This window comes from Pelophylax lessonae (genome assembly GCF_965119305.1).
Source record: "Pelophylax lessonae genome assembly, chromosome: 1".
Classification (NCBI taxonomy): domain Eukaryota; kingdom Metazoa; phylum Chordata; class Amphibia; order Anura; family Ranidae; genus Pelophylax; species Pelophylax lessonae.
The window spans coordinates 20,240,784-20,258,105 of record NC_138768.1 but is presented as its reverse complement, the minus strand read 5'-3'; positions in this window follow the sequence as shown (position 1 = coordinate 20,258,105).

Here is a 17,322-nt window from a genome sequence, read left to right as displayed (position 1 = left end):
GGGACCAGAAGCAGCAGCAGTCTTAGAAGCATGTGAACACAGGAGGACCAAGCAAGGAACTGAAGCCACAGACCTCCTATATATATGAGCTAGGCATCCAGCTCCTCCCAGTGGGAAGGAGGAGCCGCAGGGTGGGAGGCTACAAGAAACCCAGAAACCAAGATGGCCGCCAGCACATGTCAAACGAAGGAGAACAGCAAGAAGGTGAGACCATGACAGTACCTCCCCCTCAAGGGCCCCTCCTCCGCGGAGTAAAGAACGGTTTCTGAGGGAAGCGTGCGTGGAAGGCTCGGAGCAAGGCAGGAGCATGGACATCTGCGGAGGGAACCCAGGAACGCTCCTCTGGACCATAACCAAGCCAATGAACCAAAAACTGCACCCGACCGCGGACCAGGCGTGAGTCCAGGATATTGCTCACCTCATACTCCTCACGATTGCCCACTTGGACCGGACGGGGCAGAGGAACCGAGGAAGTGAAACGATTACACACCAGTGGCTTCAACAGGGAGACATGAAACACTTTGGAGATCCGCATGCCAGGAGGAAGCGCAAGGGCATAGGCTACCGGGTTTACCCTGCAAAGCACTCGGAAGGGACCAACAAAGTGAGGCGCCAGCTTGGGAGTGGGCACTCGAAGGTTGAGGTTGCGGGTGGACAACCATACACGGTCTCCGGCCTGGTAGGAAGGAGCAGGCGCTCGTCTGCGATCAGCCTGGAGTCTCTGGCGCTGCGCAGAAACCTCAAGGGACTTCTGGATCTGTACCCAAGAAGCACGTAGGACGGAAAGGTGATCCTCCACAGCCGGAATATCCTGGGGAGAGAATACCTCCGGTAACACGGCAGGTTGGAACCCATAATTGGCCATGAAGGGAGACGTCCCAGAGGAAGAGTTCACCGCCGTGTTCCTGGCAAACTCAGCCCAAGGCAGGAGGTCAACCCAATTGTCTTGGTGATCGGAGACATAGCAACGAAGGAATTGTTCCAAGGCCTGATTGGATCGTTCTGCGGCCCCATTGGACTGAGGGTGGTAGGCCGAGGAGAAGGAGAGATGAATCCCCAACTGGGAGCAAAAGGCGTGCCAGAACCTGGACACAAACTGACTCCCCCGATCCGACACAATCTCCTTGGGCAAACCGTGCAACCGGAAGACCTCCCTGGCAAAAATCGTGGCCAACTCCTGTGCAGAGGGTAACTTCTTGAGAGGAACACAGTGGCACATTTTGGAAAATCGATCCACAATCATGAGAATGACCGTATGGCCTCGGGATGCAGGGAGGTCCACAATGAAATCCATCCCCAGGTGTGACCATGGGCGCTCCCCGGTGGCTATGGGTTGCAGAAGGCCCAACGGAAGGTGCCGAGGGGACTTACTCTGGGCACAAACGGAGCATGCCGCTACATATGCGGCGATGTCGGAACGTAGGGAAGGCCACCAGAACAGACGTGAAACAGCCCAGGACAGCTGATTCTTTCCAGGATGCCCCGCGGTCTTGGAGTTATGGTAGGTTCGCAACAACCGAGTGCGCAACTCCTCAGGCACAAAACATCTGCCGTTGGGTCTCTCAGAGGGAGCACCAGATTGAGCCGCCAAAATCTGCTCACCCAGGGGAGAGGTCAGGCTGGTGCGAATGGCGGCCAGGATCTGATTCGGAGGTATGACCGAAGTCGGAATCGACTCCTCCCTGGACAGGTCGGAGTACTGCCGTGATAAGGCATCCGCCCTGATGTTCTTGGAACCGGGTAGGTAGGAGACCACGTAATTAAAACGAGACAAGAACAGAGCCCATCTGGCCTGACGTGGTGTCAATCTCTTGGCCTCAGAAAGGTAGGTCAGATTCTTGTGGTCCGTCAGGATGAGGACCGGAACCACCGAACCCTCGAGCAAGTGCCTCCATTCTTTAAGGGCCTGCACGATGGCCAATAACTCCCTGTCACCAATCTGATAGTTGCACTCCGCGGAAGACAGTTTCCGGGAGTAAAACCCACAAGGAAGCAGAGGACCCTCTGGTGTTCTACGCTGAGACAGAAGGGCGCCTACTCCCGTCTCAGACGCGTCCACCTCGAGGACAAAGGGCAACCCAGGGTTGGGATGCGACAGAATCGGAGCCGACACAAAGGCGGACTTTAGAGCCTCAAAAGCTCGGATGGCCTCGAGCGGCCAGACCTGGGAATTACTGCCCTTCCTGGTCAGATCCGTGAGAGGCTTGGCTAGCATGGAAAAGTCCCTGATGAACTTCCGATAATAATTGGCGAAGCCCAAAAAGCGCTGCAGGGAGCGAAGACCACTGGGCTGGGGCCACTGTAAGACAGCCGAAACCTTCTCAGGATCCATGGAGAACCCCTCAGCGGAAATGATGTAACCTAAGAAGGTTACCTGGGATCGGTGAAATTCGCATTTCTCAAGCTTACCGAACAGCTTGTTCTCTCGTAACCGTTGCAACACTCGTCTGACATCCAGAATGTGGATCTCCATGGATTCAGAATATACCAAGATGTCATCCAAATAGACCACCACACACTGCTGCAACAGGTCACGGAAAACATCGTTAATGAATTCCTGAAAGACTGCGGGCGCATTGCACAACCCAAAGGGCATAACCAAGGATTCATAATGACCGGTCCTGGTGTTAAACGCGGTCTTCCACTCATCGCCCGCCTTGATCCTTACGAGGTTATATGCCGCCCTCAGGTCGAGTTTGGTAAAGACCGTGGCCCCTTTAAGGCGATCGAACAGCTCGGAAATCAAGGGTATCGGGTAAGCGTTCTTGATCGTGATGCGATTGAAACCCCTGTAATCGATGCAAGGCCTCAACTCACCGCCCTTCTTTTTCACAAAGAAAAATCCAGCCCCTGCCGGGGACGAGGATTTGCGAATGTGTCCGCGTGAAAGCGCCTCCTTCACGTACTCCTCCATGGCCTCATTCTCCGCTACCGACAGTGGATAGACCTTGCCACGAGGAGGAACGGCACCAGGTTGTAACTCGATGGCACAATCGTATGGGCGGTGCGGAGGTAGGGCAACCGCGCGCACCTTATCGAATACATCCCGGTACTCCTCGTATTCAGGAGGCAACAGAGAGTCAGAGGAAGTACACAGCAACTTGACAGGCCCATGGATGCAACTAGCCCCACACTGCGGTGACCACGAGAGGATCTCGGCCGATCTCCAATCGAAAGTCGGATTATGCTTCTGGAGCCAGGGGTACCCCAAGACCACCGAGTAGTGTGGAGACGAAATAACCTGGAAGCAGACCGACTCTCTGTGAACGGCACCAATGGCTATCCCCACTGGAAGGGTCTCATGAGTCACGTGTGGCGGCAGAAGGGGTCTGCCGTCTATCGCCTCAAGAGCCAGTGGAGAACCTCGGGCCTGCAGAGGAATGGAATTGGCGGCAGCGAACACACTATCAATGAACAAACCACCAGCACCAGAGTCCACCAACGCCTGGGTCGTCACTGAGCCCCCGACCCAGGAGAGGACAACAGTGATCAGTGGTTTGTCAACACGGGAAACCGGGGACGAGGAGACTCCACCCAAGATCTGCCCCCGACAGGATCTCAGGTGCGAGCGTTTCCCGGACGGTTCGGACATGCCAACCGAAAATGCCCACCGAGACCACAGTACATGCATCGACCCTCGCGTCTTCGGAGTACCCTCTCCCCCTCGGACAGGCGAGCAAAGCCTAGCTGCATGGGTTCACCCCCAGCCAAGTCATCCCCAGGAGGCGTGGGAGGAGAGGGAGGCACGGGTGGGACAGCAAAGGTAGGCGCCAATCTGTTAGGAGGTCTCCGCAAACTCTCCTTAAAGGAAGGTCTCTCCCTGAGTCTGGTGTCAATCAAAATCAAGAAAGAAATAAGAGACTCGAGCTCCACTGGTAGGTCCTTAGCTGCAACATCATCCTTCAAGGCATCCGAGAGACCATGAGAGAAAGCAGCGACCAGAGCCTCATTATTCCAGCCCACCTCTGCTGCCAGGGTACGAAACTCAATGGCGTATTCAGCTACGGATCGTGAACCCTGTCTGATGGACATAAGGAGCTTCGCAGCAGAGGCAGCACGAACCGGCACATCGAATACCCTCCGAAGAGAAGCAACAAAACCGGAAAACTCGGCAACCACCGGATTGTTGTTCTCCCATAAAGGGCTGGCCCAGGCCAAGGCCTTGTCCGAGAGCAGCGAAATTAAGAAGCCCACCTTTGATCTCTCAGTAGGAAAGGCATGTGGCAGCAACTCGAAATAAATGCCCACCTGGTTAAGGAAACCTCGGCACTGAGTTGGCTCTCCCCCAAAGCGCTGGGGAAGGGGGGCAGAACCGGTCATACCCCGAAACACCGCAGGCGCAACAACAGGTGTCGGGGTAGACTCTGGCGCAACAACCGGAGCGGCAGTAGGAGCGGGCCCAGGAGCGACAACCGACCCATCGGCAACGGGAGCGAAATGAGCCGTGCGTTCAAGCAGGGTTTGCAACGCCACGGCGAACCGACCCAACAGGTGATCCTGCTGATCAAGTCTGGCAACCAGCGTGGGTAGCGAGGATGGCCCTGTACCGTCAGAATTCATGGCTTGGTCCTAATGTCACGGAACCATGAACCAGACGTACAACAACAGATAAGTGAAAATAAGAAGGCTTTATTGAAAATCAAGCTGTAAAGCAAAAGTCCAAACGGAAGGCGAAACCGAGGCAGAGTCCTTGCGAAGCCAGAGGTCAGGAACCAGCAGGGTAGTCAGACGAAGCCAGGATCAGGGACCAGAAGCAGCAGCAGTCTTAGAAGCATGTGAACACAGGAAGACCAAGCAAGGAACTGAAGCCACAGACCTCCTATATATATGAGCTAGGCATCCAGCTCCTCCCAGTGGGAAGGAGGAGCCGCAGGGTGGGAGGCTACAAGAAACCCAGAAACCAAGATGGCCGCCAGCACATGTCAAACGAAGGAGAACAGCAAGAAGGTAAGACCATGACAGCGGGTTGCTGAGGAAGGTAGGTTGAAGTCCGTGTTGAGTCGATCTTTAACCATGAGACTCAAGAGGTCACGATGGACTTGCGCTACAGAGGGACCCACTGTAGAGATCCAATTGGCGAGTATGACTCTCCGGGCTATCAGCAAGCAAATGAGTATCCACGTGCGTGGGTGAGGAGGTGGACGGCTGGACCACACTTGAAGCTGTTTGTCCCAATGACCAAATATGAGAAGGAGGGGGTCCTTCGGCAGTTGCAGCAGCGTGATCCGTTTGATGAGCGATAGCACCTGATCCCAGAAAGTCGTTATGAAAGAACAGGACCAAAACCTATGATGAAGGTTAGGTCGGATGGTTTTGCAGTGAGGGCACAGGCCCGCAAAGGATCGCTAGCTTTAGATGTAAACGGGACATATGCCCTATGGAGAATTTTCAACTGTGTTTCTCTCCAGGTCTCATTGGGAGTCAAATGTAGCGTGCGATTATACCCCTGGAATAGCTTAGTAACAACGTTCTCCAAAGGGAAGTCTCTGGCCCAATTTGCCGCTGAGGAACTAGCGAAATGGTAGGAAGCTATTCTTTGAAAAGGTTTATAGATGGCGGAGATGTTGTAAATCCCTGAGTCAAGCAGAGGATCCAGCAACTGGTCCACAAAACCAGTGGTTGTAGTGGCACCAGAGGTGCGAAGGAAGCTTAGGCACTGCATTATTGGGAAAGCATGAGTAGCCGGCAAATGAAAGGTATCCAAGATGTCTCGTATGGCCCGAGGTTTTCCTGTTACGGGGTTACACAGATCTGAGAATTTCAACAAGCCCGGTCTTTGCCACACATTAAAGTAATCCGAATGCATTCCCGGTATAAAAGCTGGGTTATCCTTTATGGGCAAATATTTGGATATGGACGAAGGAAGTTTCAAACATTTCCTAGATTCTCTCCATGCGATCACAGTATCTCTCAAAAGGATGTTGTGTTGGAGCCTTGGTGGCATGGTTTTCCATTTAACATGCAACAGTGCAACCAGTGAATAAGGGGCAGACATATGCGTTTCCAGGGCATAGTTGGAATAATGTGAGGAGCTGGAGATCCAATTGAGTGACACACGAAGGAGGCATGACAGATTGTACAACCTGATATCTGGGAGGCCAGCACCCCCCTCGCCCCTGGGGAGACATCGTTTTTTAAAAGAAATTTGAGGCCGGTTGCTGCGCCATATAAATTTAGACATAGCCCGGTTCAGTAATTTAATGTCGTTATGTTTAAGCAGTATCGGGAGCGTTTGCAGAGGATATAGCAGCCGTGCAAAGCTGACCATCTTTACAAGGTGACACCTCCCCAGGAGCGAAAGAGGCAGATCCATCCAACCTTCTAACTCACGAGATATCTTCTGAAATAACGGGGGATAGTTTAAGGTGTAGATGGAAGACGGGAGCCTACCTATCCTAACTCCTAGGTATGTGATGTGGGATGTGGCTATGGTGAAGGGAGAGGAGGCTGCCCAGGTGGGTTTGGACGTGTTTCCTAAGGGGAGGATTTCACTTTTGGCATAGTTTATCCGTAAGCCGGAGCACAGTCTAAATTTATCGAAGATAGAAATAATGGTATGCATGTCAGCAGATGGGTTACTGGTGAAAATCAATACGTCATCTGCAAACAATGATATACGTAGTTCCTGAGAACCAATGCGAATACCCTGGAGCGGTGCTTTGTCCAACAAGAATCTGGAAAGAGGTTCCAGAGCCAAATTGAAGAGCAGTGGAGACAGGGGACATCCCTGTCTCGTACCCTTGAACAGGCGGAACTCGTCGGTGAGGGATCCGGCCACCCACAACCTGGCCGCGGGAGAGGCATACATAGCTTCGACAACATGCGTAAATGGTCCCGTAAAACCAAAGGAGGACATAACCTTAGATAGCCAAGTAAAGCCCACATTGTCGAAGGCCTTTTCCGCGTCCAGGGTGACGATAGCCAGGTCCGCCCCCGAGGAAACCCTGGCCTGGTCCAAGGCTAGAAGCACCTTTCGGAGATTGGAGGCTGCTGATCGCCCCTTGGTGAAGCCGGATTGAGCTGGGTGGATCAGGGACGGCATAATCAGGGCCAATCGGGATGCTAGGAGTTTGGATAGAATCTTTACGGCCAAATTTAATAGGGAAATAGGCCTGTAAGAGCCAGGTTCTAGGGGGTCTTTACCTTTCTTTGCCAGTAACTTAATTATGGCCTGGTTGCCCGTGGGGGGATACGTGCCACCCATCCAGATGGCCGAGTATACCTCCAGCAAAGTTGGTCCTATGATCTCCAAGGCGGTCTTATAGAATTCGCCTGTGAGGCCATCCGGGCCCGGGGCCTTTCTTGGGGCAAGTTGTTTTATAACGCCCCGAATCTCCTCAATAGACACTGGTGCATTCAAGGCGTCTAATTGTGCCGGGGAAAGGCTAGGTAGGGATATATTATCTAGGAAGAAGCGCGCCTGTTCATCATCAAAAGGGTCCGGGGAGTACAGGGAAGCATAAAAGTCCCTCATCGTCTTTTTAACGTCCGCAGGGGTAGACACAATTGTGCCCGATGGGGCCCGGAGTGAGGCAATGTGTGTAGGGACGTAGGGCGCCCCACACAACCTCTTCAGTAATTTACCTGCCTTGTTCCCAAATTTATGCAGCGTGGCAGAGAAACGTGCATTCTTAATACCTTCCAACTTATCCGCCCAAGTATCAAAGGCCTGCTTGGCTAGGGACCATTCTTGTTGGTGTGCGGGAGAATCTGCGGAGAGCAATAGTCTTTGAGCCAGGCGAAGACGCTCACTGGCCTGAAAATAGCTTTTGGACGCGTTTTTCCGATACGCCGAGGCGTATGACAAAATTTTTCCACGCAGAAAAGCCTTGCCTGCCTCCCAAAACAGATCGGGCTGGGAGGTATGCAATACATTCGCCTCCGAGTACTCCGCCCATGCCTTAGCCAGGTAGGCCTGAAAGTCCGCATTATTGTAGAGGTACCCCGGGAATCTCCACAAACTAGTGTCTGCACGTTTATCGGGGGGGTCTAAGGTCAAGGACACAGGGGCATGGTCGGAAATGACAATTTCGTGGATCACCGGATCCTCTACTCTCCCCAGGGCATTATAATCGCCACACATCAGTGAGGTAAAGAGATTCTACCAATTGCGCTAGAGGGCTAGAGGTGGACCGAACTGAGGTATTCGTGCTAGGTTTAGAGCGAGACTTATCCAGGAGGGGGTCCATAAGGGAGTTAAAGTCACCGCCTATTACGTGTTGGACCTGAGGGTATGTTAGCAAGTGGGAGGACAATTCTGTATAAAAGGACTGGTCTGGGGTGTTGGGGGCATATACATTTGTTAATAGTACTTCGCTATCATTGATCTTCATGCGTGCTGAAACAAATCTACCGTTAGAGTCAGGGGAGAGGGAAAGAATATTACAGGAGAGTCCCTTGTGGATCAGGATCAGAACCCCGGCCTTCCGGCCCAGGGCTGCCGATCCCACCACCGTGCCCACCCACAACTTCTTCATCCGGAAAAAGTCATCAGAGGACAAGTGGGACTCTTGTAGCATCGCTATGTCTGTTTTAAGCCTCTTAAGATGTCTCAACACCTTCATCCTTTTAATTGGGGACCGCAAGCCCCTGACATTCCATGACAAAATCCTCATGTAGGGTCTGCCAGAGGAAGGTATGGAGCATGACAGTGCAGCTGCTTATAGATATAGACGGCAGGAATAGGTGCGTGTGTTACCAGACATGTTATGGACAGGTGCCTAAAACTGATTAAACACTGAAACCCCAGGGGAGCCGATTCCAACCGTGGAACCAAAGAAGTGAAAGGGGGAAGGAGGGGGACAGACATGAATGGATTACCCAGGGGGAGGGAGAGGAAATACAGAAAGGCAACTGGAAAATATGACATCATGGACTTCACTTTTTTCCGAATGCTGTAACTGTAACTGTGGAAGGCGACCAATCCCTTGACACGGATGTCAGCAGGTCTGTGAACAAAACAAACCCAAATCACCTCCATATAAAGAAGTAAAGAAAAGGACAATTAGAGGGGGGTAAGGGACCCTGCACCCCTACACATAAAACAGAGGGGAGCGCCCGGGTCCTCCACAGTGACAGCATAAAACAGCCTTAGAACACACCAGTCGTAACAATTAAATGCATGTAACTAGGATCAACAAGTACTGCACAGAGTAAGGTAAACATAACATTGCAGCAAAAAGAAAAAAAAAATGGGTCAGAGGTGGGCACCTCCATCACCCACAGTCCACCGGTGGCGACCAGAAACAGGCAAAAACAAAGTAGAAGAAAAGATACATTACGTGTCCATAGGGTCACCTAGGAGGAGGTAAGAAAAAAATAAATGGCGGATCATTGCACGTCAACGGTGCGGAAGAGAGTGCCCTCCGCTGACTACTTCAGAGTATTTTTGCCTTTTGGGAGATCCTTTGCGTGGGCTCCTGGGGATCAGGGAGCGTTGAGCCGAGGTATGCCTGTTGGATACGGGGTGTCAGACCCATCCGTACGGAGAGATCTTATAAAACCTTCCGCCTCTGAGGGGTCCTGGAACGATAATTGTTCACCTGAAGGTGCACGGAGCCGTAGGATTGCCGGGTATGCCAACGTAAATTTGATCTGGGATTGATGCAGTTGTGAGCATACTGCCTGGAAAGATTTTCGTTTCTTGGCCACTTCCACGGAATAGTCCGCAAAAATCAGGACTTTTGTACCGTCTATCTGGAAAGATTTGGATTGCCTGAATTTCTGAAGGATCGCCGATTTGTCGGCGTAATTCAGGTACTTGGCAATGATCGGGCGTGGGGAAGAGCGTTCCGAGGAGTGTATCCCCATATGATGGGCGCGTTCGACCACGCAGATTCCGTTCAGGCCAAAAGCCTCCGGAATCCTTTTGGAACACAGGTCAGGGATCGCAGAGGGTGGCACAGTCTCCGGTATCCCAATAAAGCGGAGGTTGCTCCTTCGCACTCTGTTTTCCAAATCTTCCACTTTTTGGAGCAAGAATTGATTAGTCTTTTCCTGTGCCTGCTCAAAACCATGAGAGCTATAGATTTCCTCCTCCACATTTTCCACACGGTGTTCCACTTCTTGCAGCCTATTTGTATGGTCTGCGAGCTGTTTTTTAATGTCCTGCATGCCCGCCGCTACTGCCATTTGCACAGCCGCTGTTATGGTGGGGGATAGCAGAGCCACCACCGTCTGTGCAATGCGATCCGACTGGGGGTCACCCAGGGTGGGCATTGTGGGGGCTGTGGAAGCCGCAGTGTCCATGCGGGAGGCGTCCGCCTCGTCCGCAATGTAGGCCGAGACTGGGGCCTCGATTTGCGGCGGACCCGGCGGATTGCGCGGGCCGCCTTTCTCCAGAAATTTATCCATGCCGGGTATAGGATGTCACCGGGGGGGTCGCCCGGGGGTGGATGGAGCCGCGGAGGACCCGAGGGATGTGGGCAGCCGGTGTTTCAAGCCGATTTTTAATCCGATCGCGGGAGCCGGCGTGGAGGGTGACTACCGCATTCGGCGCCGGAACCGGAAGTCGGAAGTAATTTTAATGTATAAAGGTCAGATAAGGATTTTGGGAGCTGAATCCCGAAGTAGGTGATCGACTGCTTTTGCCATATAAAGGGTCATTAAGATTTATAGGAGGTCACTTTGTGAGTTGCCAGTGTTACATTGGGGGCAAAAGGTTTTTAAAAAATTGATCTGTAAGAGAGAGAGAGTGTTATAATGTGCAAAGTCCTTCAGTAAGTTAGGAATAGTGGATTGGGACTTAGACAAGAACAGCAGAATGTCATCCGTGAATGTTGCTATTTTATAATTGTGTCCCTCGACCTCAGTGCCATTAATGTTGTAATTAGGTTTGAGAAGTAAGTAGTTCAGACTGGAGTGGTGATTTTGCGGGGTAGAGAAAAAAAGTGTAGTGGTGAGTGTTGGAATAAAGAGTGCGCCATGTATCATGGATAGGGTTGAGCGAACCCGGTCTGTATTGTTCGGGTTCGTACCGGACTTTTGGGTATTCGGTTCCCGGACCTGAACTAGAAAATTTCACTGTATGTTTGGGTACTGTCCGTTTTTCGGTAACGTTATTTGATGTTTTGGCGCGGTTTTAATGGCGTGCTTTCAACAGGTACAAGGCAGCCAATCTGCAAGCGTTTAACTAGTGTGCCCTAGAAGCCATCACAGCCATGCCTACTAATGGCATGGCTGTGATTGGCCAGTGCAGCATGTGACCCAGACTCTATATAAGCTGGAGTCACATAGCGCCGCGCGTCACTCTGCTATAACTATACTAGGGAGAGGTTCCTGACTGTTGCTGCTAAGGGAGATATAGGAGTTTACTGTAGGTTAAGGCTGGAGATTGCTTTTATAGGAACAATCTGCTTTAATTATACAGCGATCTACATTGATTTGATTGTGTGGGGGTGAAGCGCACAATCTTTTTGTCCGGAGGGAGAGATAGGAGTTTACTGTAGGGTCATGCTGGAGATTGCTTTGAGGGAAATAATAGGAAGAATCTTCTTTAATCAGACAGCGATCTACATTGATTGTATAGTGTGGGGGTGCAGTGCACAATCTTTATGCCCTGACCTGAGCCCAGTGAGGAGGAGGGAGGAAAAAAAACTTTTATCAGTTTGTTAGGTGGGCGGCGTGTGGTGCTGTTCATTTAATGCAGGCTCAGTGCATATGTGTCTGCTTAATCTGCATTTAAAAAAGAAAAAAAAAATGTTCCTTCATATTTAAGTTTGACATACATGTCTTTAGACAGACACTGCTTTTCTAACCTGATCTTCAAAAAGCACCAATGGAAGGGAAAATAATTATTTTTCAGTATTTAGGGAAAATAAATGATTTTTTAGTTTTTCATTCAAATGTTTTTTTTTTTATTCAAAAGCGGAATAGAACAACAACAGTATCCAACCTGTTAGGCAAGCTGAGTACATATGTGTCTGCTTAATCTGCATTTAAAAAAAGAAAAAAACTTTGTTCCTTCATATTTTACTCTGAGTGTTTAGACACTGCATTTCAAATCTGCTTTTCAACAAGCATCAATTAAGGGGACAATTATTTATCAGCTTTGTTTGTTACAGTGAGATACACCCATTGCAGACTGTTGTATTGCGCATTGCAATAAAAAGACCATTTAGGGGCAAAAAAAGTTGATTGTGGCCCTGTCCGCATATGTTACAGTGAGATACACCCATTGCATACTGTTGTATTGCACATTGCAATAAAAAGACCATTTAGGGGCAAAAAAAGTTGATTGTGGCCCTGTCCGCATATGTTACAGTGAGATACACCCATTGCATACTGTTGCAATAAAAAAAACCATTTAGGGGCAAAAAAAGTTGATTGCGGCCCTGTCAGCATATGTTAGTGAGATACACCCATTGCATACTGTTGTTTTGCGCATTGCAATAAAAAAAAAACATTTAGGGGCAAAAAAAGTTGTTTGTGGCCCTGTCCGCGTATGTTACAGTGACATATACCCACTGCATACTGTTGTATTCCGCTTTGTAATAAAAACTCGTTTAGGGAAAAAAACATAAATTGTGGCCCAGTCTGCATATTTTACTGTGAGATACACCCTTTCTATACTGTTTTCCTATTCCGCTATTCAGTAAACACCCATTTAGGGAAAAAATATTACATTGCGGCCTAGTCTGCATATTTTACTGTGAGATACACCCTTTGGATTCTGTTTTTCTATTCCGCTATTCGATAAACACCCATTTAGGTAAAAAATATTACATTGTGGCCTAGTCTGCATATTTTACTGTGAGATACACCCTTTGGATACTGTTGTTCTATTCCGCTATTCAATAAACACCCATTTAGGGAAAAAATATTACATTGCGGCCTAGTCTGCATATGTTACAGCGCAACAAGGCACACAGGTCTCGCATGGAGATCCAGTTACTGGTGGTGAGGTGGTGCTGTTCCTCAGAGCAACTCATGCGTGTGTGCTGTAGCTTAAACTCCAGTATGACCTGCTGCTGCTCGCACAGTCTGGCCAGCATGTGCAAGGTGGAGTTCCACCTTGTTGGCACGTCACATAAGAGGCGGTGAGCGGGAAAGGCGAAGTTACAGTGCAGCGCTGACAGATGAGCAGCAGCAGGGTGAGAACTCCGAAAGTGCGCACAGATGGCCCACATTTTCTGCAGCAGCTCTGACTAGAGTTGAGCGGACAAATGGATGTCCGTGTTCGGCGGGTTCAGCCGAACTTGAAAAAAAAGTCCGGGTCCGTGTCCCGGACTTTTTCCGAACTTTACCCGGACACCGAACCCCATTGAAGTCAATGGGGACCCGAACTTTCAGGCACTAAAATGGCTCTAAAACACCAATGGAAAGGGATAGAGTGCTGCAAATGGCAGCAAAACGTAGTTAAGAGCATGGCAAGTGCTCTGCAAACAAATGTGGATAGGGAAATAACTTAAAACAACAAAAAAAGCAGAAAAATAAAACACTGTTCTTCATCTGTGAAGGACGAGGCCCATATGGAGTAGGAGGGAGGTTGAGGTGGTGGTGGATGTGGTGGTGTCATAGGCGTGCGCACAGGGTGTGCCGGGTGTGCCTGGGCACACCCTAATCACCTAGGGCACATTAGCATTATCGCTCTGTTTGCAAGTGAGGGGATGGGAAAGATCTCCCTCGGACCTGCTCTGCCATAAAAGAAGTGCCACACACTTCTATTTCACTTTGCCAGCAGGGAGAGTAATGTACCGTGGCCATATACATGTAGGCAAACACATGCATGTGTATTTAAACTTTGGGGTGCACACCCTAATGCAATAGGCTGCACACACCTATGGGCGGTGTAGGTGGAAGCGGCGGTGGAGGAGGACGAGGTAGCAAACACTGCTTTTTTTCAGTCATTTTAAATGAGGGTACACCCCAAAAGAGTGAGAAAGAGAAAAAATAGAACAATGGCTGGGTAAGGTCGGTACCCATCTCTATTCTGCACAAGGTACAGAAAAGTCCTGTGGGATCCATGCCTGGTTCATTTTAATGAACGTGAGCTTGTCCACATTGTCTCTGGACAGGCGGCTGCGCTTGTCTGTGATAACACCCCCAGCCGTGCTAAATACATGTTCAGATAATACACTGGCTGCAGGGCACGCCAGCACCTCCAAGGCGTAAAGGGCAAGCTCAGGCCATGTGCCCAATTTGGAGACCCAGAAGTTGAAGGGGGCAGACCCATCATTCACTACATGTAGGCGTGTGCACACATACTGCTCCACCATGATGGTGAAATGCTGCCTCCTGCTAAGATGTTCCATATGAGCTGCTGGTGCTGCTGTTTGTTGTGGCGTGCTGACAAAGCTTTTCCACATTTTGGCCATGCTAACCCTGCCTTCTGAGGTGCCTGCGGTGCCTTGGTTGCGTTGGCGACCTCTTCCTCCTCCTCCTCTGCCTTGGCCTTGTGCTTCCACTGTGGCCCCGCTGTCAGGTGGGAATGCCAACAGCATCGCGTCTACCAGCGTGCGCTTGTACTCGCGCATCTTGCGATCGCGCTCCAGTGAGTGAATTAAGAATGGTACGTTGTCCTTGTAATGGGGATCCAGCAGTGTGGCCACCCAATAATCAGCACAAGTTAGAATGTTGGCAACTCGGCGGTCGTTGTGGAGACACTGCAGCATGTAATCGCTCATGTGTGCCAGGCTGCCCAGAGGCAACGAAAGGCTGTCCTCTGTGGGAGGTGTATCAGCTGTGTCCTCTGAATCACCCCAGCCACGCACCAGTGATGGCCATGAGCTGGCTTGGGTGCCACCCTGCTGTGAACATGGTTCCATCTCCTCCTCCATCTCCTCCTCCTCATCCTCCTCATCCTCCAGAACTGTGCCCCTGCTGGACAATTGTGTCCCTGGCGTTTGTGGGTGCAGGAATCCACCCTCGGAGCCACTTGCGAATGACTGCCCTGAAAGCCTTGGAAATGTTACCTCTTCATCCTCCTCCTCCTCCTCCTCCTCCTCATCCTGTGCCACATCCTCTTCCATCATTGCCCGAATCGTTTTTTGAAGGAGGCATAGAAGTGGGATAGTTAAGCTGACAACGGCGTCATCGGCACTGGCCATGTTGGTGGAGTACTCAAAACAGCGCAACAAGGCACACAGGTCTCGCATGGAGGCCCAGTTATTGGTGGTGAAGTGGTGCTGTTCCACAGAGCGACTCACATGTGCGTGCTGCAGCTGAAACTCCACTATGGCCTGCTGCTTCTCGCACAGTCTTTCCAGCATGTGCAAGATGGAGTTCCACCTTGTGGGCACGTCACATATGAGGCGGTGAGCGGGAAGGCCGAAGTTACTCTGCAGCACTGACAGGCGAGCAGCAGCAGGGTGAGAACGCCGAAAGTGCACACAGACGGCCCGCACATTCTGCAGCAGCTCTGACATATCGGGGGAAATTTTTAAGGATCCTCTGCCTCACCAAATTCAGCTCATGCGCCAGGCAAGGGATGTGCGCCAAACCGGCTAGGCCCAGAGCTGCTATGAGATTTCGCCCGTTATCGCACACCACCAGGCCGGGCTTGAGGCTCGCTGGCAGCAACCACTCATTTGTCTGCAGTTCCATGCTCCTCCACAACTCCTGTGCGGTGTGTGGTTTTTCCCCTAAACAGGCAAGTTTTAAAACTGCCTGCTGTCGTTTACCCCTGGCCGTGCTGAAGTTGGTGGTGAAGGTGTTACGATGACCGGATGAGGAGGCAGTAGAGAATGAGGAAGCGGAGTAGGAGGAGTTAGGAACAGGAGGCAAACTGAAGCGCCCTGCAATCCTCGGTGGTGGAAGGACGTGCGCCAAATTGCTATCCGCCTCAGGCCCATCCGCCACTTCATTTACCCAGTGCCGTTAGGGAGGTATAACGCCCCTGACCGTGCTTACTGGTCCACGTATCGGTAGTTAGGTGGACCTTGCCACAGATGGAATGACAGCATTTCAAAGGCCAAGAATTTTGAAATGCTGGCATTCATGGCCAGGGATCGCGGGTGAGTAGGGGGGTACTTCCTCTTCCTCTGAAGTGTTTGGGAGATGGAAAGCTGAACGCTTCCACGGAACATTGTGGAGATGGTTGGTGACCCAGGTGGTGGTGTTGCTGACAGATCGTCTGTTTGCGGGGTGGCAGGTGCCGGTATCACTACAGAGGTGGATGGAGAGGCCGAGACTGCAGCAGAAGAGGAAGCAGGAGGAGCCAGAGACCTTTCTTGGTTTTGAAGGTGTCTACTCCACTGCAGCTCGTGCTTTGCACTTAGATGCCTGATCATGCAGGTTGTGCTCAGGTTGAGAAGGTTTATGCCTCGCTTCAGGCTCTGATTGCACAGGGTGCAAACCACTCGTGTCCTATCATCAGCACATTTTCTGAAGAACTTCCACGCTAGAGAACTCCTTTGAGCTGGCTTTGGTGCGCTCGTTCCCTTGCTGCGTTGGGCAGTAGCGGGCGTAGTGTCTAGGGCACGGCCGCTCCGCTTCTGTACCCTACTCCCTCTTCTGCTGTGCTGGTGGCTCTGTGCGACCACCGCCTCTTCCTCCAAACTACTCAGGTCACCTGCATGACCTTCATTTCATGTGGCGTCAAGGACCTCATCGTCCTCCACATCATCTTCCACCCAGTCTTCACCCCTGCCCTCCTTGTCGGTCTCCACAATTCTGAGTGCCGTATCAGTTGGCACCTGCGTTTCGTCATCATCGGAGACGTGCTGCGATGGTCCTTCCATGTACTCATCTTGAGAAATAAGTGGTTGGGCATCGCTGCACTCAATCTCTTCCACTTCTGGGGCAGGAATAGATGGATGGCCCTGGGAAACCCTGCTGACAGAGTCATCAAAAAGAAGAAGAGACTGCTGCATGACTTGGGGCTCAGACTGCTTGCCTGATTTGCAAGGGGGTGAGGTGAAAGACAGTTGGACATCGGCTGCAGGTGCCAACTCTGACCATTCTGCAGTAGACTGGGTGGGAGACAATGTGAAGGAACTGGAGGCACTGTCAGCAACCCAATCTACAATCTACTATCGCCTGTACTTCTTCTGGCCTCTTTACTTCTAGAGGCGCATGATGCCCTACCAAATACTGCTGCAGGTTCTGTCGCCTACTCACACTTGAGGAAGGTGTTTCACTTGTGCGTGTAGCTGGCACAGATCGACCACGTCCTCTCCTTGCAACAGGAGCTCTACCAGCAGCACCACGACCCAGGCCACGGCCCCTATTTGACGGTCTCCTCATATTTCTGTAATTTATGATCTTGCCCTAGAAAGGTGTTTATTGAATAGCGGAACAAAACAACAACAGTATCGCACAGGTGTATCTCACAGTCAAATATGCAAACTATGCCGCAATTTAATTTTTTTTACCCGAAAAGGG